The following is a 24,808-nucleotide window of genomic DNA, read 5'->3' as shown; positions in this document are numbered from 1 at the left end:
ATTGAATGTAAAGCTGCAAATTCACAGATAGTCCATTTTTGACTTCTTTCGCTGAGATAAAGCGTTTTTGGCTTCTGGCTTTCTGATCATTTGTAACTTAAGCAGATCAACTAATTTCAGCTTATTACAGCTAGATCTAGTGCTGCTCAGCATTTCGGAGCTGTCCAACAACTGACAAGGCTGAAAATTGAATGTAAAGCTGCAAATTCACAGATAGTCCATTTTTGACTTCTTTCGCTGAGATAAAGCGTTTTTGGCTTCTGGCTTTCTGATCATTTGTAACTTAAGCAGATCAACTAATTTCAGGTTATTACAGCCAGATCTAGTGCTGCTCAGCATTTCGGAGCTGTCCAACAACTAACAAGGCTGAAAATTGAATGTAAAGCTGCAAATTCACAGATAGTCCATTTTTGACTTCTTTCGCTGAGATAAAGCGTTTTTGGCTTTTGGCTTTCTGATCATTTGTAACTTAAGCAGATCAACTAATTTCAGCTTATTACAGCCAGATCTAGTGCTGCTCAGCATTTCGGAGCTGTCCAACAACTAACAAGGCTGAAAATTGAATGTAAATCTGCAAATTCACAGATAGTCCATTTTTGACTTCTTTCGCTGAGATAAAGCGTTTTTGGCTTCTGGCTTTCTGATCATTTGTAACTTAAGCAGATCAACTAATTTCAGCTTATTACAGCTAGATCTAGTGCTGCTCAGCATTTCGGAGCTGTCCAACAACTAACAAGGCTGAAAATTGAATGTAAATCTGCAAATTCACAGATAGTCCATTTTTGACTTCTTTCGCTGAGATAAAGCGTTTTTGGCTTCTGGCTTTCTGATCATTTGTAACTTAAGCAGATCAACTAATTTCAGCTTATTACAGCCAGATCTAGTGCTGCTCAGCATTTCGGAGCTGTCCAACAACTAACAAGGCTGAAAATTGAATGTAAATCTGCAAATTCACAGATAGTCCATTTTTGACTTCTTTCGCTGAGATAAAGCGTTTTTGGCTTCTGGTTTTCTGATCATTTGTAACTTAAGCAGATCAACTAATTTCAGCTTATTACAGCTAGATCTAGTGCTGCTCAGCATTTCGGAGCTGTCCAACAACTGACAAGGCTGAAAATTGAATGTAAAGCTGCAAATTCACAGATAGTCCATTTTTGACTTCTTTCGCTGAGATAAAGCGTTTTTGGCTTCTGGCTTTCTGATCATTTGTAACTTAAGCAGATCAACTAATTTCAGGTTATTACAGCCAGATCTAGTGCTGCTCAGCATTTCGGAGCTGTCAAACAACTAACAAGGCTGAAAATTGAATGTAAAGCTGCAAATTCACAGATAGTCCATTTTTGACTTCTTTCGCTGAGATAAAGCGTTTTTGGCTTCTGGCTTTCTGATCATTTGTAACTTAAGCAGATCAACTAATTTCAGCTTATTACAGCTAGATCTAGTGCTGCTCAGCATTTCGGAGCTGTCCAACAACTAACAAGGCTGAAAATTGAATGTAAAGCTGCAAATTCACAGATAGTCCATTTTTGACTTCTTTCGCTGAGATAAAGCGTTTTTGGCTTCTGGCTTTCTGATCATTTGTAACTTAAGCAGATCAACTAATTTCAGGTTATTACAGCCAGATCTAGTGCTGCTCAGCATTTCGGAGCTGTCCAACAACTAACAAGGCTGAAAATTGAATGTAAAGCTGCAAATTCACAGATAGTCCATTTTTGACTTCTTTCGCTGAGATAAAGCGTTTTTGGCTTCTGGCTTTCTGATCATTTGTAACTTAAGCAGATCAACTAATTTCAGCTTATTACAGCTAGATCTAGTGCTGCTCAGCATTTCGGAGCTGTCCAACAACTGACAAGGCTGAAAATTGAATGTAAAGCTGCAAATTCACAGATAGTCCATTTTTGACTTCTTTCGCTGAGATAAAGCGTTTTTGGCTTCTGGCTTTCTGATCATTTGTAACTTAAGCAGATCAACTAATTTCAGGTTATTACAGCCAGATCTAGTGCTGCTCAGCATTTCGGAGCTGTCAAACAACTAACAAGGCTGAAAATTGAATGTAAAGCTGCAAATTCACAGATAGTCCATTTTTGACTTCTTTCGCTGAGATAAAGCGTTTTTGGCTTCTGGCTTTCTGATCATTTGTAACTTAAGCAGATCAACTAATTTCAGCTTATTACAGCTAGATCTAGTGCTGCTCAGCATTTCGGAGCTGTCCAACAACTGACAAGGCTGAAAATTGAATGTAAAGCTGCAAATTCACAGATAGTCCATTTTTGACTTCTTTCGCTGAGATAAAGCGTTTTTGGCTTCTGGCTTTCTGATCATTTGTAACTTAAGCAGATCAACTAATTTCAGCTTATTACAGCTAGATCTAGTGCTGCTCAGCATTTCGGAGCTATCCAACAACTAACAAGGCTGAAAATTGAATGTAAAGCTGCAAATTCACAGATAGTCCATTTTTGACTTCTTTCGCTGAGATAAAGCGTTTTTGGCTTCTGGCTTTATGATCATTTGTAACTTAAGCAGATCAACTAATTTCAGCTTATTACAGCTAGATCTAGTGCTGCTCAGCATTTCGGAGCTGTCCAACAACTAACAAGGCTGAAAATTGAATGTAAAGCTGCAAATTCACAGATAGTCCATTTTTGACTTCTATCGCTGAGATAAAGCGTTTTTGGCTTCTGGCTTTCTGATCATTTGTAACTTAAGCAGATCAACTAATTTCAGCTTATTACAGCTAGATCTAGTGCTGCTCAGCATTTCGGAGCTGTCCAACAACTGACAAGGCTGAAAATTGAATGTAAAGCTGCAAATTCACAGATAGTCCATTTTTGACTTCTTTCGCTGAGATAAAGCGTTTTTGGCTTCTGGCTTTCTGATCATTTGTAACTTAAGCAGATCAACTAATTTCAGGTTATTACAGCCAGATCTAGTGCTGCTCAGCATTTCGGAGCTGTCCAACAACTAACAAGGCTGAAAATTGAATGTAAAGCTGCAAATTCACAGATAGTCCATTTTTGACTTCTTTCGCTGAGATAAAGCGTTTTTGGCTTCTGGCTTTCTGATCATTTGTAACTTAAGCAGATCAACTAATTTCAGCTTATTACAGCCAGATCTAGTGCTGCTCAGCATTTCGGAGCTGTCCAACAACTAACAAGGCTGAAAATTGAATGTAAAGCTGCAAATTCACAGATAGTCCATTTTTGACTTCTTTCGCTGAGATAAAGCGTTTTTGGCTTCTGGCTTTCTGATCATTTGTAACTTAAGCAGATCAACTAATTTCAGGTTATTACAGCCAGATCTAGTGCTGCTCAGCATTTCGGAGCTGTCCAACAACTAACAAGGCTGAAAATTGAATGTAAAGCTGCAAATTCACAGATAGTCCATTTTTGACTTCTTTCGCTGAGATAAAGCGTTTTTGGCTTCTGGCTTTCTGATCATTTGTAACTTAAGCAGATCAACTAATTTCAGCTTATTACAGCTAGATCTAGTGCTGCTCAGCATTTCGGAGCTGTCCAACAACTAACAAGGCTGAAAATTGAATGTAAAGCTGCAAATTCACAGATAGTCCATTTTTGACTTCTTTCGCTGAGATAAAGCGTTTTTGGCTTCTGGCTAAAGACAGAATTGCAAATCTCAGTTAAATAGATGGCTCCAAAGAGATCTGACCCTGTTTGGGAGAACCTATTTAACCAACGTGGAGTCGCTGTTATTCTATGGCCATACCTAATAAATACATTAAAGATATAAATCAGCTTAACTTTAATCTGGAAAAATCAAGTCCACTACTTAAAGAAAGCAAATATGGTAAAAGACTTTACAGATGGAGGTTTACAAGCTATTGACTTTGAATGTTTAAATGCGGTCTTAAAGGTAAACTGGCTGAAATCCTTTTTAATTAATGGTAATAGTATCTGGTTTTGTCTCCCCAAGAGTTTGTTTAAAAAATTGGATCCATAGATTTTGTTCTTAGATGTGACTTTGGTGTTGACAGACTTCCTGTTAAGTTATCTGCCTTTCACAAGCAAGTGTTGTTGTGTTGGAAACTTATGTACACGCACAACTTTACTCCTCACCAGACTCCCATCTGGAACAACAGATATGTGCTGCACAGGAATAAGTTTCTGTATTTGGATCACTGGATGGAAAAGGGTATTTGGTCCATAAGACATTTTCTTAATGACAGTGGAGATTGGTTGTCTTATGATGAATTTTGTTTACTGTATAATTTGGACTGCTCACGCACTCAGTTTTACATAGTAATGAACTCTATTCCCACTGCAGTCAAATATATGGTTCAAAATATCAACATTCAATCAGCTGACCTTCAGTTACCTGGACTTCAACTGTTTGGAGTTAACCTTTTAGACAAAAATAATTCTAACAAAAGGATGCGTCAACATCTAACCAATCTTATATTTCCTGTCCGACCAAATAAAAACTCAATTTTAAATTTGTTTCCTGCTTCGGAGGTGAATAAGTGGAGAACAGCTACCTTAAATTCCCTCTAAGCCCTAAAGCTAAAGAAGTTCATTTTAAAATTCTCAATAATATTTTTCCATCCAGGGAACTATTACGACAAAGATTCAACTTTGACACTAACAACTGTACCTTTTGTGATAATGATATTGAAACAACATATCATCTTTTTTTCTTCTGTGTGCACACTGAGACATTTTGGGGAAACTTTCAGGACTGGATCTCAACAAAGCTTTTCCTAAATCATCCCTTAAAAAGAGAGGATATAATATTTGGAACCACCCACAGAGACAGAAGAACCGACCTCATACTTAACAACCTGCTGATCCTTGCAAAATTCTTTATCCACTCTTGTAAATGGGGAAATAGAAAACCTGACTTCTCAGCCTTTAAAAACCTTCTAATGGACAACCACTTCAGAACTTTAAAACTGATGAAAAACAAGCATGGACTACAGCTCTTGGATGCCTATAATGATGTGAATTTATTTGAAAACTAATGCCCCTTTGTCTCTTTTTTTTTTTGTGTGTGTAATTATTTTCTCATATTTTTATGTGCCTTAAGCTTATAAAACATATCGTCTCTATGTTTGTACATGCCACGTGATCCTGTAATGTTTAATAAATAAATAAAAAAAATAAATAAATAGACGCCTCATGGAGCGCTGAGTCGTACGTAACAGCGTCCGCCATCTTCTATGTGGCAGCAGGGCGATCGGAGCTCCTTAAGTCCTGTGCTGTGTGAACTTGTTTCAACTGTTTTACGAAGCAATCTGGATTCATTGCCATTACGTTTCACAGGTAAGGATGAAAGATCAGAATTACTTGACTTTACAGCCAGAAATTCGCTTCTAAACAACCGAGAAATATTTCCTATGTAATTAATTAATTAATTGGCCCGAAGTAACCGCTAATTGTTAGCGTAGCAGCTAACGTTTTCACACTGTGTTTTCTAATGAGAGAGAGGTGATGAAAAACCACTGTTGGAGGAGAAGTTCATTAAAAACCAGGGGATTTAGTGAGGAAAGATCAGTCAGGATCAGAGCTGGAACTGCTGTTCTTCAGTCTGTTTCCCAGCTCAGCTTCTCCATGTCGGTATTTAGCTATAAAGATGCTACGAGTCAGAGCCCAACATGCCGAAAATGTCTTTTTCTGAATAGGACGGAAACATATATGTAATTTCTATTTCACTTTAGGATAATTTCTCTTTTATCCTTGGCGTTAGCCTGTGAACCAGGATGTCTCAGAAGTCATTGAGGTCTCCCAGTGTGACCAGCAGACTGAAGCCCTGCCGCTGGCCAGTGTTCCCAGTATAATAAATAAATGTTTTATTCTTTCACTTTTGTGTATTTTTAGATATCTCAATCTGAAGTATTAGTGTATTAATACAGCTTATGTAACGAAATAAAAATAATTTACTCTGTTAGAATTATTTTCACTCTTTGCTGTCAATAGCAGAATTGACATTCTATAATAAATATTTTTCTCTGAAAAAAAGTACGAAAAATGTGTAGTTTATTGTTTGACAATGACTGATTTATAAGTCAAAAGTCATTTCTCAATAATGTAAAAATAAATACAAGAAAATAATTTGTTTCTTGACTTGAAACATTAAATGTACATTAAATTGTCATTATGTAAATATGTTATTTAATTAAACACTGTAAAAGTGTCTGTTCCTCAATGTCAATATAAAAATGATCAGAATCATTTCTATCAAATAAAACATTGCTCTTGATTCAGAAATGCCCCAAAACAATGAAATAATCACATCAAAAGTTAGAAACTCTGTCTTTAGTCATTTCTTTAATTACCAAATATATTAATGTGTGTGAGAAAATGTGTCAATGACAGGTATTAATTTAAAATACTTTGTAGAACGGCACTTTGTGAAGTTCGGTCCATTTACTTGTATTAGCTTACTGGCACATATTCCACATTCAATATGGCGGACACTGTTACGTATCGTAGCAACAGGCCGACCCGCCCATAGACATAATATAATATGGACCCGCCCCCCATGAGGGGTCTACGTCATAGACTACGTATTTGTGTTCTATGGAGGAGGAGGAGGAGGAGGAGGAGGAGAGTGGAACTGCGAGTATTTGGACCGGGGCTACCTTTAGATGGCAGTAATACACCTTTATGGATGTAATCTGCGACTAAACTCCCCAGAAGAAGATCCCAGCCGACGTATTCTATAGTTTATGGCAGACGTGGCAAACGGCCGATCACACATTTGTTGAGCACTTCCGAAACAGCAATCTGGTAAGTAGAGAAACTACCAAAGGACCGCTGTGTATGAATTACTAATCCGAAAGGTTACATATGAGCTAGTGTATTTCTGCATTCTCGTTGTCATTCATAGGCACTGGCAGGTTAGCATGTTACACGCGCAGCAGCTGAGTTAAAATACAGCTTCATATCTCTGTCGGCTGGCGTGTTCGCAACTTTTAGGAGAAAAATGCCTGGAGGACAACAGTTATTGTTTGTGCTCCGGTTGTAGAAGAAAGTTTTTGACTGAAAGTTTGAGACCGTTACTGCTGTCATTTGATCTTAAGAGGACGTTACATAAAGAAAGTTTGGTTTTCATCCTGTACGAGACGCGGTTGAAGACTGCAGTGAAGTTAGTTTCAAGTTGGATATTCGAGCTCTGCGGAGTAACCGGCCTTTAGCTCAAGGTTGATCCGATTTATGATCGCTAATGTCGGCCAGCCGTTCTCCACCGCTCCAGGCCCAAGCTCTCGAAGGTTCACTTAGGGACTGTCAACAAATTATCGAACCAAACACTCCTGTCACATGCCTTGAATTGTGACCAACTGACTAATTGTCGGTGCTAATTCATGCTTTTACATGAGACACAATATCCTCTGTTACATTTTAAAGTCATATACAATATTTTAAATAATTTCAATACTAAATAATATACTGTTTTCTTCAATAGCTTCCAAGTCATCTAACCTATTTACTCAGAATCACTTTGAAATCTTTCTGCTAGTCTGTATAGATGAGGCACAGTCATTTGTTTTCAATTTTAAGTCATTTCCCCTTTATTTTAGGAAGATTTTGTCAAAATTGAGGGTTTTTCTTCAATAGATCCTTGTGACCTATTGACACAGAACTAGTGTGAAATTGTTCTACAAATCAGTAGAGAGGAGGCGCACTGATTTGTTTTCCATTTTAACTCAGTTTTTATTTTGTAGCTATTTTTTGGGGGTCAGAATTTAGTATTTTTCTTCAATAGCTTCCAGGTCATGTGACCTATTGATTCAAAATCACTTTGAAATTGTTCTACTAGTCTCTATAGACGAGGCACACTCCTTTGTTTTTCATTTTAACTAATTTAAAAATTTTTTTTAGCAATTTCTTTGTCCAAATTTAGTATTTTTCTTCAATAGCTTCCAGGTCTTGTAATCTACTGACCCAGAACCAGTGTGAAATTCTTCTACAAATCAGTAGAGAGGAGGCAAAGTTTGTTTTCCATTTTAACTAATTTTTCATATTTTAGCCATTTTTTGTCAAAATTTAGTATTTTTCTTCAATAGCTTCCAAGTCATGTGACCTGTTGACTCTGAACCAGTCTGAAATCGTTCTACAAATCAGTAGCGAGGATGCACAGTCATTCGTTTTCCATTTTAACTCATTTTTCATTTTTTTAGCAATTTTTTTTTTGTCAAAATTCAGTATTTTTCTGAAATGGCTTCCAGGTCATGTGACCTATTGATTCAAAATCACTTTGAAATTGTTCTACTAGTCTCTATAGATGAGGCACACTCCTTTGTTTTTTATTTTAACTCATTTTTTATTTTTTAGCAATTTGTTTGTCCAAATTTAGTATTTTTTCTCAATAGCTTCCAGGTCTTGTGACCTATTGACCCAGAACCAGTCTGAAATCGTTCTACAATCAGTAGCGAGGAGGCACAGTCATTTGTTTTCCATTTTAACTCATTTTTCATTTTTTAGCAATTTTTTTTGGTCAAAATTCAGTATTTTTCTTCAGTAGCTTCCAAGTGATGTGACCTATTGACACAGAACCAGTGTGAAATTGTTCTACAAATAGAGAGAGATGAGGCACACTAATTTGTTTTCCATTTTAACTAGGGCTGTTGTAAACAAATATTTTAGTAATCGAGTAATCTATCGATTATTCTTACGATTAATCGAGTAATCGGATAAAAAAAATTATAAAATGAAATATTGGTAAATCTGGCATAATACCGGTGTTACTATCAGATATCAATATCAGTCCAATTTTTCATATATGAGCTTCCCTAACAGTTGCTTTTTTGTAGTTTAGAAAACTAACCTGTAACAATAATAGCTCACTTTCTAAGTTAACCAGAAGAAAAGTTATAGAAAAATCTGAAATTATATTGAATTTAATAACAAAGAGGCAGGCTCACAAATATGCTTATAAAAAATCTCTACAATCCAGCTTTTAGTTTATGTATTCATCTTCAGTGAGTTTAATAGATTAATTAAACTCACCTTGCCACCTAACCTGTCACGCTTTGGGTTTGAAAATACGGGAAATGCCGCCTGGAGTGGGAGGAGAGGGCGAATGAACGAACGTAAGATGGGGTGGAGGGGAGGAAATAGACCAGCGGACTGACGAACCGTTAGACCGGGGGACGAACACGGGGGGAAGCAATACGGGATATTTAAGACACCTTCACTGGTCACACTCAGAAACTCATCTACCAGCCATGTACGATGCGCTCCGCCACCCGTTTCTTCAGACCGGGATATGAACTTTATTGTGCGGTTCGTCGGTAAAGCTACATTTACACGGTAAGCATCAGCTACTCAGCCGCCCGCCCTGTTCAGGCTATCCGCTCACCTCAGCGCTCTTCCCGCCGTTCGCTTTCAACCAGCAGCCCCGGAGGAGAAATGCTGCCGTACTCCAGGCATTCCCCCAGTCATTTTAAGGTCGGGCATTATCATCAATCAATAAAATCCCCACGGGCCAATCTTGAAGATTGGACTTTATGCCGCTGAGACTTAGCTTTTGTCAACAACTCAGAGGCGGAAGTGAGAGCTCCGCGCAACGCAAATGAAGTCCCGGCCGGAACACGGTGCGCTAACTAATAAAACATAAATTAACGAAGCTTCGAGGCAGGTAAATTTTCCTCGAGGAATTTTAGTAATCGAGGTACTCGAATCATTCGAGGAATCGTTTCAGCCCTAATTTTAACTCATTTTTTTTTTAAAATTAAGCATTTTTTTGTCAAAATGTATTTGTTTTCAATAGCTTCCAAGTCATGAAACGTATTGACCCAGAACTGGTGTGAAATTGTTCTAGTATCCTGTATTGATGAGGAACAGTCATTTGTTTTCCATTTTAATGCTTTTTTTATTTTTTAGCAATTTCCTTTGTCAAAATTTAGTATTTGTCTGCAATAGCTTCCAATATATTTGTCCTATTGATCCTAAGTTAGTGTGAAATTGTTCTACAAATCATTAGAGATGAGGCACACTCGTCCCCCTCCCCATTTTGGATCATTTTCCATTTTTTATGTAATTTAAGTTTTTGAATTAAAAATATGATTTGTGTTTAATAGCTTAATTTTCATGTGTACCACTGACGAGAAATAAAAAGGTTTAAATGGAATAAAAATGAGTGTGCCTTACCTATACAGTCTAGTAGAATAATTTCACACTGATTTTGAGTTAATTGGTCACATGACCCATAAGCTATTGAAGAAAAATCAATCAATCAATCATCTTCCCCTTGTCCGCAGTCGGGTTGCGGGGTCAGCAGAGGCCCAGACTTCCCTCTCCCCAGCCACTTCTTCCAGTGGCTGGGAGAAGTCAGCTGGCGTTCCCAGGCCAGCTGAAAAACATAGTCCCTCCAGCATGTCCTGGGTCTTCCTGTGGGCCTCCTCCTGGTGGGACGTGCCCAGAAGACCTCACTAGGGGAGGCGTCAAGGAGGCATCCTAACTGATGCCTTACCCACCTCAGCTGGCTCCTCTCGAAGTGAAAAATCAGCGGCTCTACTGAGTCCCTCCTGGATGACTGAGCTTCTCATCCTATCACTAAGGGAGAGCCCAGACACCTTATGGAAAAAAGTAATTTTGGCTGTTAATTTGTGATCTTGTTCTTTCAGTCAAGACCCTTAAACCTATGCCATAGATGAAGGTAGGGACGTAGAGTCCTGGCAAATCGAGACCTTTGCTTTTTGATCCAGCTATCTCTTCACCACGACAGACTGGTACAGCACCCACTTTACTGGAGACGCTTCACCAATCCGTCTATTGATCTCTTGTTCCATTTTGCCCTCATTCTTGATGTTATGGATTCTGTATTTTCCTCTATCTCTTTTAGCCTCTTTCATCTGTTTAACATGCTGCAGCATACATAACCATGTTTATATGTGACTCTTTGCAGTCATAAACAGACTGAAACTGATTAGAGTACCCTTTAGGGAGGGTACAGATTACAGAGATGAATAAAAAGCTAAACTTGCTACAAACTTTGCCTCACTTGGCTTCTTGTCATTTGTCACTTGGCCCAAGGGCTGGACGGTGAAGATAATATAAGAAGCATGATGTTCCGTTTGGATGACATGTATGACTTGCCAAATTTGATCATCTTTTGGCATTAAAGCTTGTTTTTAACCAAATTTCATTATTTCTCTAGGTCATTTACAATGAGTGTTTCTGGTCGGGTCCTGAAACTGGTTAACGGACATGGGTGGTGAACAGAGACAGAAATGAACAAACTCCAACAGTGAACAAGATCCTAAGATACTTAAACTCCTCCACTTGGGTCAGGACAATCTTCCCCAAACATAAGGAGGCACTCTACCCTTTTCCAGCTCGAGACCATGGTCTTGAATCTGGAGGTATTGATCCCCCTCCTGGCCGCTTCACACTCGGCTACGTACTGCTCAGTAAAGCTGTAGATCACGACCTGATGAAGCCAGTAGGGTCACATCATCTGCAAAAAGCAGAGGCGTGATCCCAAAGCCACCAAAATGAATCCCTTAAAAAGCCTGGTTGCGCAGAACATGGCCTCGGACAGAAAACCCCCAAATCAAAAAAATCAAATCAAATTTTAAATATCACATTTCAACAATAAGGCATTTCAAAGGCCTTTACACCATAAAAACACACAAATACAAAATTATAGAAACACAGCCACTGAATTGAAACATTACATTTTCTCACTACATATCAGACTACATGGCTCTCATCTCAAGTCATGCGACTCCATGTGTTTTGGCAAACACCAGGTGCTTGCCAAGGAGCCCCAACTCTAGGCCATAGCCTGGAGTTGGGGCTTTAGTTTTAGTTATAGTTCTCTCCCTGGTGTTAGTAACAACCTTTTCAGCTTGTCAATGTTCCTCTTAGGCCTTCTAACGAGCTATCATTTGATCCAAGTGCGTTAAACTAGGGAGAGAACTAAAATGTGTAGGATGCCGGCCCTCAAGAACCGACTTTGGGCACCCCTGACCTAAAAACTCTAGCCTTGGGTGACCCTACAAGGTGTGTGAAGGCTCTGACAGCATAACTCCTAGAGTCACTTATGGAGAAGTAAAGAGAAAATAGGAAATATATATTTTTTTAAATATAAAATTACCTAAAAGATAATAAAATGGGTCAAAATGAACTAAAATGAGTGTACCTCATCTCTCCAGTCTACTAAAACAATTTCACACTGATTTCAAGTAATTGGGTCACGGTTTAGTGAGAACTCCTGCTCGCGTTCTCACTGAAGCCATGAACATAGAACACATAACACCAGTTTTAAAGTCCCTACACTGGCTCCCTGTAGCTCAGAGAATAGACTTTAAAATACTGTTGTTAGTTTATAAGTCACTTAACGGTTTAGCACCACAGTACATTAAAGATCTGCTGTTGTACCAACCTTCCAGACCCCTCAGGTCTCCTGGTTCTAGTTCTGCTCTGCATCCCCAGAACCAGAACCAAACGAGAAGAAGCAGCATTCAGCTTCTATGCACCACAAATTTGGAACAAACTTCCAGAAAAATGTAAAACAGCCGAAACACTGACTTCCTTAAATCTCGACTAAAAACCCAGCTGCTTAGAGTTGTATTTAAAACGTAATCAATGACGAAGTTAATGATGGCTCTTCACTGAATGTAATGTTTTGATTGTTGATTCTATGTTGCATGACTGTGTTTTTGTGTTTTTATGATGTAAAGCACTTTGAAATGCCTTGCTGCTGAAATGCGCTGTGCAAAAAATACCTGGAAGCTATTGAAGAAAAATACTAAATCTGCAAAAAAAAAATTGCTAAAAAATAAGTTAAAATAGAAAACAAAGGAGTGTGCCTCATCTCTCAATTTGTAGAGCAATTTCACACTGGTTCTGGGTCAATAGGTCACATGACTTGGAAGCTACTGAAGAAAAATACTAAATTTTAACAAAAAAATAGCTAAAAATAAAAGTGGGGTTAAAATGGAAAACAAATGACTGTGCCTCATCTCTACAAATTTGTAGAAAGATTTCAAAGTGATTTTGAGTCAACAGGTCATGACCTGGAAGCTAAACACTCAATTTTGACAAAATAAAATTCCTAAAAAAAAAAAAAAGGAAAATGACTTAAAATGGAAAACAAATGACTGTAGTAGTCAAATGACAGACTAGTAGAAATATTTCAAAGTGATTCTGAGTAAATGGGTCATATGACCTGGAAGCTATTGAAGAAAACATTATATTATTTATTATTAAAATTATTTAAAATATTGCATATGACTTTAGAATTTAATAGAGGCTATTGTGTCTCATGTAAAAGCATGAATCAGCACTGACAATTAGTCAGTTGGTCACAATTCAAGGTATTTATTAGCATTTGTTTGACAGGAGTGTTTGGTTTGGTAATTTAACAATCCCTAAGTGAACCTTCAAGCGCTTGGGCCGGGAGCGGAGAACGACTGGCCAACATTAGCATTCATAAATTGGATCAACCTTGAGCTCAACACCGGTTACTCCGCGGAGCTCGAATATCAAACTTGAAACTAACTTCACTGCGGTAAACTGAAATTGGTTTCCGGTTCCAGCTTCCGATTCGGGAAATGGCTAAAATCCGATTCCACCTAATTTTTCACTACCTTTCACATTTTTAATCTACTCTAGTTAAAAAACTACAACACCTAGACCAGTGGTTCTTAACCTGGGTTCAGGGGTTCAATGAGTCGGTCTCAGGGGTTCGTCGGAGCCTCTGCCGCGGAGGTAAAGACACACTTGTGTAAAGTCGTGATGATGCGCCCCGCTTTGCTATCACTTGCTGCAGAAGATCACGTTACATTGCTTAGCCAATCAGTGCTGCGGAGGAGCACTGATTGAAGGAGTTCCACTCTCAGCATGGATTTGAACTTGTGTCTTTAATTACTTCAGCAAAGGTCACAGTTTTTACCAAATTCTGTAGCTTTCGGTGTACTTCTAAATCTGCTCCTTAGTCGCATCTTTTCGGGGTTGCTACTGCCTCTAGTGCCATATTAGTGGTAACACAACTAATATAATTACATTTCTAAATCAGAATACCGCAAAGTCTTTATTATTTATTATTAACTAGACTCTCGTTGGGTCACCCAACTAGACTCTCGTTGGGTCACCCCTATGTCTTGAATTTGGGGGGGGGAATCATATTTTAATTTATCAGGTTCAGTGAATGCGCATATGAAACTGGTGGGTTCGGTACCTCAAAAAAGGTTAAGAACAACTGACCTAGACTCTTCAAACCTGGACTAGATTATTCTGCTCTAGTAGAATTTTTAAAACCATGCTTGGGATTTGTGAAACCATTTTCTGGTTTGTGAAACATCAATAAAGGTTGATTTCACCACTTTTTTGCCTCTTGATCACACTAAAACTGTTCTAATTTCAAACTACAAGACCTAGACTCTTCAAACCTGGACTAGATTATTCTCAAATAATTGCAGAACATTTCGAACCATGTTTGTGATTTGAGACCTTAATTAGTTTTTTCTGTAATATGATCTATTAATGTGGTCTGTCCAGTTTATTCTCGTAAAGCTGCCGGCTTTACAAGTATAAATAAATGTAAAAGCCCTGAAGAAGGGGAACATTTTAATAAAAGAGCCGGACACGGTGCTTCTGCTCCAGCGATTATTATCTCATTAATGAGATAATAATCGCTGGAGCAGAAGCACCGTGATAAGCACCGTCCAAACATACACAACGATATCAATGTTGACACAGTAGTATGCTTGTCAGCAACGGTGCTAACAGAGCTAACAACGAAATTTAGCATTCAGAGCGTCCAAAAAAAACCTCACAATCTTTCTGAAAGTTAAGAAACAAATGTACAATCTACAGGTGTGTGTGTGTGTGTGTATATATATATATATATATATATATATATATATATATATATATATACCTATATATATATACCTATATATATATATATTAGGGATGTGCCGATCAGGTTTTTTCCTACCGATACCGATCACCCATGAGGGCCGATACACCGATACCGATCACATAATTATAATTATTATTACTTTTTTTTTTTTATCATAAACACTACCAGTTACATTATGTGGAAAAAGGAACCATGAATTCACCTTAATTTAGACAAAAACTTGTGTTGATGCATTTTGACGTGCTTCAATTTTCCGCCGCAACACGCAAACTTCCCCATTCACTCAGTGCGTTATAGTTCCACATCGCTTAGGATTTGTTGCTGCGCGTTTGCGCAGAGTGAAGGAAAGAGGAGACCAGCTGCACAGGCAGGCTGCGAAGTGAGATGATCGGTATCGGCAACAAGAGCCAATGATCGCCGATCACCGATCATGCACTTTTTCACGAAAATCGGCCCGATTATGATCGGTGACCGATCGATCGGCACACCTCTAATATATATATAGCTGACTGTATAGCACAGTGGGTAAGACACCAGTCTACCACCCGGGAGACCGGGGTTCGAATCCAGGCTGGGGCAAGTTACAACAGTGCAATTGAGCTATGCAGTGTGGGTCCTTAGGCAAGACCCTTGGAGCTATATAGCCTACCTCATACCATGAGAGACATTGATATGCATAACATGCCGGCTCAGACGTCGCCCGGCCAAACAAGGTCTGCGTCAGGTGCTGGGGAACCAGAGCACCTTGATGAAAAATGGGCTACTGGAACAAGACGGAAATGGGCGAGAGACGAAAACATGGATCTGTTGGAATGCTACTACTCAAGTAACCCTAGTCAGAGGGGCTACATGCAAAGACTGAGGGTGGAATGGTTACTTCGACACCCACAGTCTACAATGACTGCCAAACAACTAGTAGCTCAGTGTTCCAACATCCGCAAACGGCAACTGCTATCACAACTTGAGATTGACGAGGTACAACACAAATGCTACGCCAAAAGGGAGGAGCCCGGATGTAAGGTCAGGGGGTAGTTAACTACAACTCCCCACCCCGAGACTGGGTATGCAGCCCCAGTAATGAACGAACTATCAAAGCTGAACGAGACAGCAACTGACCTGAGAGAAAGAATTGTGGCCCGAATGAACACCAGGCAACCCCGACGCCAATTACAACGGCTGAGTGAAGTACCATCAGAAAGTCTCATTGAAGATGTGAATGCAGCATTGAGAACAATCCCTACCAACACCATAACAGAAACCAATGAGCTGATATACAACTCAGCATCAGTGATCCTTGAAATGCTAATACAAGCAACCATGAGACCCAATATCCATCATGGAAAAGACGGTTAGAGGCTAAGATCAAGATAACAAGGAGGGAAGTGAGCCAACTATCAGAGCTCCAAAGAGGTGCAATGAAAAGACCAGTACCGAAGAAGTACAGCCAGATGCCCATACCTGAAGCACTCGAAACTGCCAAACAAAGACTCCAAGCCTTGGCCAGCTGCCTAAAGAGATACACAAGAGAGAATGAAGCCAGGAGGATTAACCGGCTCTTCTCCACCCAACCAGCTAAAGTGTACTCTCAATGGCGTCCCACAACAGCAATGCACAGTGGCTAACCTCTCTACGAGAGGACCACAGCAACCTCCCTGAACAAGCCCCGGTAACCATCACTGTGGCTCGGTGTTGTTGCACAACACCCCCCCCCCCCTTCTCTCTCTCTACTTCCTCTTCTGAGAGGAGGGAGATGTTGCTCCCAGCTCTCCGTCTAACGGGTGAATTGAGTTTCCTAAATCTGCCGAGATTTACCCTACCCAGAACTGAAGTAAACTCTGTTTAAGCTGGGTGCGAGAAAGACTAGCCTGGTTTCTAACGACCTCCATCCAGATGTCCCACCCTTTTTCACCCTGTGAATTAGCCAGATAGAGTAGCCCGGAATCAGCTAGTTTCACAGAGCACACCTGTTAACGGTCGCTCTTTCTCTTATTACAACTTGCACTTGTTATTGAACCAGGTTGGTTTTAGTGACTCGGGCGAGTCCCAAGGATGTTGTTTTAGTTTTGGCTAAAAGCAACCTATAAAACATTTTCCACCTTCTCCTCCCAGAATCAAACTTCATAGCTATTTTACAACCATCAAAGAACTTTAAGGTGACTCATTAACTGAATGTCCACAACATCTTTTAGATTTTCTTAATGCTAATTATTTTATTAGTAAGGCAATTTTGCAAGGGTCAGTACAGCTTAAATCAGTAGCAGAAATAATCAAATAAGTAAAATCAATAATCTAGCCTATCTTTCCCTAATGCTGACACTGTGAACTAAAAAAGAAAAACTTTGAAAGAGACGGACGGTGTTTGGCATTTTGAACCCCAGAACTGGCCTGATGATGAAAAAGGTGTTGCAGCAGCAGGAGGCTCCCAGTACAGGAAGAGTACTGAGTCAGAGCGGCAGGTCTCGGGCCTCAGGGTGACTTCCTCATGCTCGTAGCGGCCCTCTCCTTCTTGTCTTGCAGCTCTGTAGCTCCTTTCTCCTCGTCTCACGATCTTTCTGGTCTCTCGAGATGTAGAAGGGCTGATCTCATGGAAGGAACACACCAGTTCTTCCTCTTTGCCTTTGTTCTTTGCCTTTGTCTTTATCTTCATCTTTGCCTTGGTCTTTGTCTTTGGGGTCTCGAACCCAGCTGAGAAAAGTGCAATTTGAAGCCACATGTTGCGGGGCTAACGGGTTGGTCCCCATGTGCAGAACAGTCTTCGGTTCTGTGGCCCCGGCTCTTCTTCAGCTTCAGAGTTCTTTGTCCATCTCGTTCTTGGCTCGAAGCTGCCTGAAGGATCCAACCAAAGACTCCTCTCTTGCACTCACCTTATATAGGGTTTATCCACCCTTTTAGTGCATTTGCATTGGCTAGCTTTGTTGCTGTGCCTGTTTCATTGGCTGACTGCTTGGACCGATAATCTCATATCCATCACCATCTTTGGACATGACCTGATGTCTGTACCAGTGTCCCAGGGTTGCTCAACAGCTCTCTTGTGTCTAACCTTCTCTTAGGTAAGTTGAAGTTTAGCAATAAGGCGTTGGACACCTCCGCTCTCCCATCAGTTCCTCTTTCCACCTGACCTTTCACCTACCATCTACCTCTAACACAACATCAGTGACCTTTAGTTACAGTTACACACTTTACACCATTTCCAGTTCAATGTCAAAATCACATTTATAACCCCTTAGTTTCTCTGATTTAGCATTCACTTATAATATTATAATAACCATTACTTATTAGTTACTCTTATAATCATAATGTGAGTTCTTACAAACATTTCTGAAAAGAAACCAATAATAATTCATTATTCTAATCATTTGACACCATGTTACAGTTACTTGTTTCACCTTTAAGTACTTCCATAAGTGTAAGAGTAAGTGTTAAATATTCTTATAATCAAACCAACATCAACCAATATTAATTATTAGCTTAATTATAAGTTATCATTATTAATTCAAGTATTTTACTCTGGGTTTTATCCAATTACTCAAAATGTTTAGATTTTATTCTTTAAACCTTTAATGCCCAAAATGAGCAGTCTGAACTATTTTAATCACTGCAGGCTGGAAACTTCCTCTTTTTCCAGGAAACCTGCTTTTCCTGTTTCATAACTCTCCTGTCAGACTATGATTTTTTTTATGATTAAATAGAAAAAAGTAGAATTAAAGCAGGACACAATAACAACACACACAACCAGATTAATTTTATTACCGTCTGACTCTACTGTTGGGTCTTGATGTCACCTGTGTAATCAGTTTTAAAGATAACTTTATTTATTGTTATTATTAAACTAAAATCTCCAGCATGGGGAAGTGGGATGAGCTCGACTTTTCTCGACACTCGGGTATGAAAAACTGGACAGCACCAGGGCCTGACATGATCCATGCCTACTGGCTAAAGAAACTCACTGCCCTCCATGAGCGACTGGCAGCTCAACTGAACCAGCTGCTACAGAATGGGACTCACCCTGAATGGCTAACTGAAGGGCGCACAATCCTGATCCAGAAGGATCCCTCAAAGGGTTCAGTCCCATCCAACTATCGGCCGATAACCTGTCTCTCTACAACATGGAAGCTCATGTCAGGCATCATAGCGGCTAAGATAAGCGGGCACATGGATAAATACATGAGCACGGCACAGAAGGGCATTGGCATAAATAGCAGAGGAGCCAAACACCAACTCCTTGTAGACCACACAGTCGCCCGAGACTGCAAAACCCGACACACCAACCTGTGCACCGCTTGGATTGATTACAAGAAAGCCTATGACTCAATGCCACATACCTGGATCATTGAATGCTTAGAGATGTACAACATCAACAGGACTCTGAGAGCCTTCATTGCAAACTCGATGGGGCTGTGGAAAACCACCCTTGAAGCCAACTGCAAACCACTTGCACAAGTGTCCATCAAATGTGGCATATACCAAGGAGATGCTTTGTCCCCACTGCTGTTCTGCATAGGCCTGAACCCCCTCAGCCAAATCATCAACAAGACTGGCTACGGATACCGACTCAAGAATGGGGCCACAATCAGTCACCTCCTCTACATGGATGACATCAAGCTGTACGCCAAGAGCGAGCGAGACATCGACTCACTGATCCACACTGACATTGGGATGTCATTCGGACTAGAGAAGTGTGGCCGGATGGTTACAAAGAGAGGGAAGGTCGTCCGCACAGAAGGGGTCTCACTCCCAGAAGGAACAATAGCAGACATAGAGCACAGCTACAAGTACCTGGGAATACCACAAGCAAATGGCAACCTCGATGAGGTCACAAGGAAAGGAGCCACAGCCAAATACCTCCAACGAATAAGCTATGCCTTACCAGTAATCAGATACCCTGCCGGAATAATTAGCTGGCCAATGGAAGAGATAAAGGCCACGGACGTTAAGACTCGGAAGCTACTAACCATGCTTCCGAGTCTTGGTTAGTAGACTCGGAAGCATGGTTCCGAGTCTACTAACTCGGAAGCATGTCTGGATTTGAGACAGGGTGCTGTCTCAAATCCAGCACCCTGAGACTGTACACAAGCCGTAAGGAAGGAGGCAGAGGACTAGTGAGTGTGAGAGCCACTGTCCAGGATGAAACATCCAAGATCCATAAATACATCAAGGACAAAGCCTCAATGAACGATGTGCTCAGCGAATGTCTCAAACAATGGGGAACAGAGGAAGAGGTGCTGGAGGAACCATCATGGGAAGACAAGCCCCTGCATGGGATGTACCACCGACAAATAACTGAAGTGGCTGATATCAGGAAATCCTACCAATGGCTAGAGAAAGCTGGACTCAAGGACAGCACAGAGGCCCTCATCCTGGCCGCCCAGGAACAGGCCCTAAACACCAGAGCAATAGAGGCTCAGGTCTACCACACCAGACAAGACCCAAGGTGTAGGTTGTGCAAGGAGGCCTCTGAGACAGTCCAGCACATAACAGCAGGGTGCAAGATGCTGGCAGGGAAAGCGTATATGGAACGACATAACCAAGTGGCGGGCATAGTGTACAGGAACATCTGTGCCGAATATGGACTGGAAGCCCCGAGGTCAAAGTGGGGAACACCCCCAAAGGTGGTGGAGAATGACCGAGCTAAGATCCTGTGGGACTTCCAGATCCAGACAGACAAGATGGTAATGGCGAACCAACCGGACATTGTGGTGATGGATAAAGAACAGAGGAAAGCCGTTGTGGTGGATGTAGCAATACCAAGTGACCACAACATCAGGAAAAAGGAACATGAGAAACTGGAGAAATACCAGGGCCTCAGAGAGGAACTGGAGAAGGCCTGGAAGGTGAAGACCACAGTGGTGCCTGTGGTCATCGGGGCCCTCGGGGCAGTCACCCCCAAACTGGAGCAGTGGCTCAAACAGATCCCAGGAACAACATCAGACATCTCAGTCCAGAAATGTGCAGTTCTAGGCACAGCCAAGATACTGCGCAGAACCCTCAAGCTCCCAGGCCTCTGGTAGAGGACCCGAGCTCAGAGGATGAAAGAGACCACCCGCGAAGGGTGAGAAGGGAATTTTTTATTTACTCATACCTGAAGAAGGGGAGAATTTTAATAAAGGTGCCGGACACGGTGCTTCTGCTCCAGCGATTATTATCTAAGGAGGAAGTTCCGGTGCTCTTCACTATAGCTGGCGCAAGCGCTAGACTCCCCCTGCTGGTTGAATCTGACCACTGTTTCAGCCAAATCAAACTAGGCAGCCTCTGAAATAACCAAATTTCAATCCATCACATACTCCCCCTCAAAGCTAGATGTTGTCCTCAACATCATGAAATACTTCTATAGGGGCGGTTCTACAATAAGTCTTACAAACCCGGACTTGTGAAATATACAATCTTTTGAGTCACATTTTGTCACTCGAAACACTTTGAAAAGCTTCATAACACTGCTAAAGAATATTCAAATTTTAAATTTTAATTTCCACGTAAGTGAATATTTCTTGTAAATCATACAAACAAGTTTATAATGTCCTCACTTCTGGTGCCTCAAGCATCCTCAAAACAAGTCTGTTTTCCTTTTCACTCCTTAAGTGCCTGTTTGGAGAAAGTCCACATTTTACAGTCCATACAAGTAAAGGTGCTGGTTGTTGCATAGATATACAGGATGCATCAAAGTTGGATGTCTTGCATAAGAGGGAAGTGCAGCAATACTGTAACACGATGGAGAACCCATTTTATCATATCTCAGGGTCTTTGGGGGTCAACGCAGTCTTTGTGGTCGATGTGGTCTTATTTCCATTTCACATTCAGAAGAGCAACAAGTGTGATCAGTTGGGGTCATGGATATCTCTGCACCAGTATTAGGTGAGTGTTGAGTTTGAATCACCTGGTTTCCTGACTGATGTTCAGAATCAAAGTCAAGCTGGCGAACTTCCAATGCGCGCTCCACTGGTGCTGGTTCAAAGGAATCAGGTGTAGTTATAGGCGCCTCAGTTGCTGATGTCATTGGCTGAATTGATGAATGAAATAAGTTCATGGGATAATAATCATCCTCGTCCTCCTCACATTCCTCCCTTGCTTCCTCTTTTTCTGTAGCGTTTCTTTCCAGTGGTAAGTGATCACAAGGCAAGATGTGATTCCTGTGAAGTGTCCTGGATCTTCCTTTCCCATGTTCAGGTTTTAGTTCATACACTGGCACAAATTTTCCCACTTGGCGGGCAACGGTATGTATGACTTCCTCTCAATAATTCCTAAGATTACCAGGACCACCACGAGGAGTCACCTGGTCTCCTGGAAACAACATTGAGCTCCTTACTTTTGAATCATAGATTCTTTTGTTTCTTTGGGCAGATTTCTGCGCATTTTCTTGTGTAATGGCATACACCTGCTGCATCCTTTCTTTCCACTGTTCAACATAAGCATGGTGATCTTGGTTACCTGTTTCTGCTGGTAAACCGATCAACATGTCAATGGGCAGTTTTGGGGAACGGCCATATGGGTAATTCTCACGAACATGGTACAACTTACAACAAAAATAAAAATGCATTGTATGCACACAAAAACACACCTTCTTTATAAAATAGAATCTAATTTTATCTTTCAATGTAAAATTATAACCTCTATGCATATTTTTAAAGGTATTTTTAGACATTTTAGTCTGACTTTGAAGAAATAAATTCATTACCGTAACACAATTTTGATGAAGAAATATGAAACCACAAAAACATTTTTCCACTTTTTTTGGACACCATGGACTTCAGTGTCCACAAAGGAGAAGGTACCAACAAAGAATAGTCATTAATAACAAAATTTATTATTTTAATGTAAACAATTATTTCATTACCGTAACATGAATACATTTTTAAAATCTATTTTTGTTCTAATTTTGTGTTAAATCATTAAATTGAAAAAACAACACAACCATAATATAAAAGAGTCTGACCATTTCATTGAGGAATTAAAAAGTTCATGTAATTCTTTTATCTAATCTAAATAAATTATCATAAAATGAGCATAGCGGTAATGAAAAAACGTATGTCGGTAATGAATAAGAATGTTTCGGTAATGAACACTTTATAATTACACTAACATTTAACTACACATAAATAATAAAATGGCATGTAACAAAACATACATCTGCAAATTAAACATTTTACCAACGTTGAGCCATGGAAACAAACCCACAACTGACTTTTTTTCATCTCTGCTTATTGCTTGGAATGTAAGGTTGGGCAATTGGACGAATTCATCAATCCTCAGGAATAGTAGGGCTGTAGTGATTCAATAATCTCACGATACAATACAATACACGATATTCTGCTCACGATACCATATATATTGCGATATTCAGCAAACAATACAATTCAATACACTTTTGCAATTTTCTGAAAGATTTTAGAGGGACAGAGTGATTTTGGTGACATTTTGTGACTTAGAGTTGGATTGAATTAATTTAACTGAAAACTGATTAAAAGCACCAACTACACAACACCTGGCTCTAGTTGGACATGGACACAGACTTAAAGTCAACAGCTGGACAAAATGAATCAAAGAAGTGGTGAGAAAACATGTTTCTTTTAATTGAAACAGTACAAACTGTAGCTTACATGCATTTGTGAAGTAAATAAAGTGCACCAAGTACCTGCTCTGAATAGTTTGATACCTTTTTAACCTTGACACTTAACATCTGAAGGAATCACTCTAAGCCTGATGACCTAATCACTCTCCCGGCGAAGCAAGCAGTGAGTGAACAAGATGACAGTTGGATGTTACAATACTTGCATTACTATATCAATTTTTTTCTAGGAAAGAAAATATTGATATATATCGCAAAAATCGATATTACACAGACCTGGATAATAGGCTATGTCCTTCACTGGGTGTTTTTTTTATTTATTTTTATTCATTTATTCTTATGTAAGGGTGATTTATTTATTGAGGTGGCTCGGGCATCCTCACCAGATGCCCAAGCCACCTCAACTGGCTCCTCTCAATGTGGAGGAGCAGTGGCTCTACTCTGAGTCCCTCCCAGATGACCAAGCTCCTCACCTTGTCTCTACAGGAGAGCTCTATAGGAGAGCTCAGAGAAAAAACATTTTAGCCTCTTGTAGCTGTGATCTTGTTCTTTTGGTGATGACCCAAATCTCATCCCATAAATGAGGGAAGGGTTGTAGATTGGCCAGTAAATTGAGAGCTTTGTCTTTTGACTCAGCTCTCTCTTCACCAGGGCAGACCAGTGCAACTGAGAAAATGTTGCATATTGCTGAACCATAATGGAAAGCCATTACTGCTTACAATGAAAAGCAGTATATCCTTCACTGTGGACGCTGCACCAATCCACCTGTCAATTTCTCACTCCATTTTCCCATCCATGACTACAGATATACTGGGAACTAAACCTGTAGATCATGACCTGATGAAGCCAACAGGACCACATCATCTGCAAAAAGCAGAGATGCGAAGGCCACCAAAACGGACCCTGTCCACATCTTGGCTGCGTTTAGAAATTCTGTCCATGAAAGTAATGAACAGAATCGATGACAAAGGGCAGCCTTGGCGGAGTCCAACTCTCACCGGAAACCAGCCCGACTTACTGTCAGCCCCTACAGGGCTCCCTGAAGGACACGGTCGAACACCTTTTCCAAGTTCACAATACGCATGTAGATTGATTGGGCGAACTTCCACGGACCCTCCAGGACCTGCTGAGGGTGTAGAGCTGGTCTAGTGTTCCACGACCAAGACAAAACCCACACTGCTCTTCCTGAAGCTTAGATTCGACTAATCCAGAACCACAGAATAGACATTACCAGGGAGGCCTAAGAACCCTCTGTAGTTGGAGCATACTCTGTAGGTGGACCACCCCCCTGGGCTGCCAGTCCAGGAGAACTGCCCCCAGTATACATCTTCTTTCACTCATTCACCTTCCAAGTAAAATTTTGATAGCGGAATATCCTTAACTGAATCGAAAAACCATCAAATTGGATCATGAGTTGAA

General features: G+C 40.3%; 1 protein-coding gene across 3 annotated transcripts in view; it reads left to right on the top strand.

The window, feature by feature from the left end:
- Positions 1-6,560: 6,560 nt before the first annotated feature.
- prrc1 (proline-rich coiled-coil 1) overlaps positions 6,561-24,808 on the top strand; it is a 65,526-nt gene continuing 47,278 nt past the window's right edge. The window contains exon 1 of one of the 3 annotated variants that reach the window (XR_015764948.1): positions 6,561-6,743. The gene's annotated coding sequence lies outside the window, so the exon portion shown is untranslated. The remainder of the gene's footprint in view (positions 6,744-24,808) is intronic. The other 2 variants (XM_088011314.1, XM_015009217.2) reach the window with 2 other exon arrangements.

This window comes from Poecilia mexicana, unplaced genomic scaffold (genome assembly GCF_051168715.1).
Source record: "Poecilia mexicana isolate PSO_F unplaced genomic scaffold, ASM5116871v1 scaffold_12, whole genome shotgun sequence".
Lineage (NCBI taxonomy): Eukaryota > Metazoa > Chordata > Actinopteri > Cyprinodontiformes > Poeciliidae > Poecilia > Poecilia mexicana.
The sequence above is the reverse complement of the archived record's forward strand: the minus strand, read 5'-3'. Positions and strand labels throughout refer to the sequence as shown.